The following is a 2443-nucleotide window of genomic DNA, read 5'->3' on the forward strand; positions in this document are numbered from 1 at the left end:
GCCAGGCTTTGGTATCAGGATGATGTTGGCCTCATAAAATGAGTTAGGGAGGTTTCCCTCTTTTTCTATTGATTGGAATAGTTTCAGAAGGAATGGTACCAGCTCCTCCTTGTACCTCTGGTAGAATTTGGCTGTGAATCCATCTGGTCCTGGACTTTTTTTGGTGGGTAGGCTATTAATTGTTGCCTCAATTTCAGAGCCTGCTATTGGTCTATTCAGGGATTCAACTTCTTCCTGGTTTAGTCTTGGGAGAGTGTAAGTGTCCAGGAAATTATCCATTTCTTCCAGATTTTCTAGTTGATTTGCGTAGAGGCATTTATAGTATTCTCTGATGGTTGTTTGTATTTCTGTGGGGTCCGTGGTGATATCCCCTTTATCATTTTTTATTGCGTCTAATTGATTCCTCTCTCTTTTCTTCTTTATTAGTCTAGCTAGCGGTCTGTCAATTTTGTTGATCTTTTCAAAAAACCAACTCCTGGATTCATTGATTTTTTTGGAGGGTTTTTTGTGTCTCTATCTCCTTCAGTTCTGCTCTGATCTTAGTTATTTCTTGCCTTCTGCTAGCTTTTGAATGTGTTTGCTCTTGCTTCTCTAGTTCTTTTAATTGTGATGATAGAGTGTCCATTTTAGATCTTTCCTGCTTTCTCTTGTGGGCATTTAGTGCTATAAATTTCCCTCTACACACTGCTTTAACTGTGTCCCAGAGATTCTGGTATGTTGTATCTTTGTTCTCATTGGTTTCAAAGAACATCTTTATTTCTGCTTTCATTTCGTTATGTACCCAGTAGTCATTCAGGAGCAGGTTGTTCAGTTTCCATGTAGTTGAGCGGTTTTGATTGAGTTTCTTAGTCCTGAGTTCTAGTTTGATTGCACTGTGGTCTGAGAGACAGTTTGTTATAATTTCTGTTCTTTGACATTTGCTGAGGAGTGCTTTACTTCCAATTATGTGGTCAATTTTGGAATAAGTGCGATGTGGTGCTGAGAAGAATGTATATTCTGTTGATTTGGGGTAGAGAGTTCTATAGATGTCTATTAGGTCCGCTTGGTGCAGAGATGAGTTCAATTCCTGGATATCCTTGTTAACTTTCTGTCTCGTTGATCTGTCTAATGTTGACAGTGGAGTGTTGAAGTCTCCCATTATTATTGTATGGGAGTCTAAGTCTCTTTGAAGGTCTCTAAGGACTTGCTTTATGAATCTGGGTGCTCCTGTATTGGGTGCATATATATTTAGGAGAGTTAGCTCTTCCTGTTGAATTGATCCCTTTACCATTATGTAATGGCCTTCTTTGTCTCTTTTGATCTTTGATGGTTTAAAGTCTCTTTTATCAGAGACTAGGATTGCAACCCCTGCTTTTTTTTGTTCTCCATTTGTTTGGTAGATCTTCCTCCATCCCTGTATTTTGAGCCTATGTATGTCTCTGCATGTGAGATGGGTCTCCTGAATACAGCAGACTGATGGGTCTTGACTCTTTATCCAGTTTGCCAGTCTGTGTCTTTTAATTGAAGCATTTAGTCCATTTACATTTAAGGTTAATATTGTTATGTGTGAACTTGATCCTGTCATTATGATATTAACTGGTTATTTTGCTCGTTAGTTGATGCAGTTTCTTCCTAGCCTCGATGGTCTTTACATTTTGGCATGTTTTTGCAATGGCTGGTACCGGTTGTTCCTTTCCATGTTTAGGGCTTCCTTCAGGGTCTCTTGTAAGGCAGGCCTGGTGGTGACAAAATCTCTAAGCATTTGCTTATCTGTAAAGGATTTTATTTCTCCTTCACTTATGAAACTTAGTTTGGCTGGATATGAATTTCTGGGCTGAAAATTCTTTTCTTTAAGAACGTTGAATATTGGCCCCCACTCTCTTGTGGCTTGTAGGGTTTCTGCTGAGAGATCTGCTGTTAGTCTGATGGGCTTCCCTTTGTGGGTAACCCGACCTTTCTCTCTGGCTGCCCTTAAGATTTTTTCCTTCATTTCAACTTAAAAATATGGAATGCTTCACGAATTTGCGTGTCATCCTTGCGCAGGGGCCATGCTAATCTTCTCTGTATCGTTCCAATTTTAGTATATGTGCTGCCGAAGCGAGCACTAATAATACTTCTTAAAGTATGATTGGGAAGACTGTATTCAGGATCATTACATGATCCCATTGCATGGCCAAGTTGGAGTAGAGTGGAGTCAGTGGATGGAAAATTACTAAGAGGAAACGTGAAGTGTAAGAAGGATTCTTGGCAAACCAACCCAACAGGTCTTACGTTACTTAGAGAATAGTGGAAGATGAGGGACTGGATCAGACATCAAAGATGATCAGATATTGAGGAAAGAGATTTCTTGTTAGCAAAATGTAGATTTTTGCTAAAACTATACTTTGCAAGGGAGTGAACATATGGACCTAGGAGAAGGTTCAGGAGCCTGAATAAAGTGTGGTGAAACAGAGAATCTTGTCAA

The 2443-nt window shown here is 39.5% G+C and overlaps 1 non-coding gene across 1 annotated transcript; it reads right to left on the reverse strand.

Moving 5' to 3' along the window:
- Positions 1-1977: 1977 nt before the first annotated feature.
- LOC117086594 lies at positions 1978-2084 on the reverse strand. Its single transcript, XR_004438466.1, has one exon. It is a non-coding gene; the product is annotated as a U6 spliceosomal RNA (small nuclear RNA).
- Positions 2085-2443: the final 359 nt, after the last annotated feature.

This window comes from Trachypithecus francoisi, unplaced genomic scaffold (genome assembly GCF_009764315.1).
Source record: "Trachypithecus francoisi isolate TF-2019V2 unplaced genomic scaffold, Tfra_2.0 Lachesis_group1, whole genome shotgun sequence".
Lineage (NCBI taxonomy): Eukaryota > Metazoa > Chordata > Mammalia > Primates > Cercopithecidae > Trachypithecus > Trachypithecus francoisi.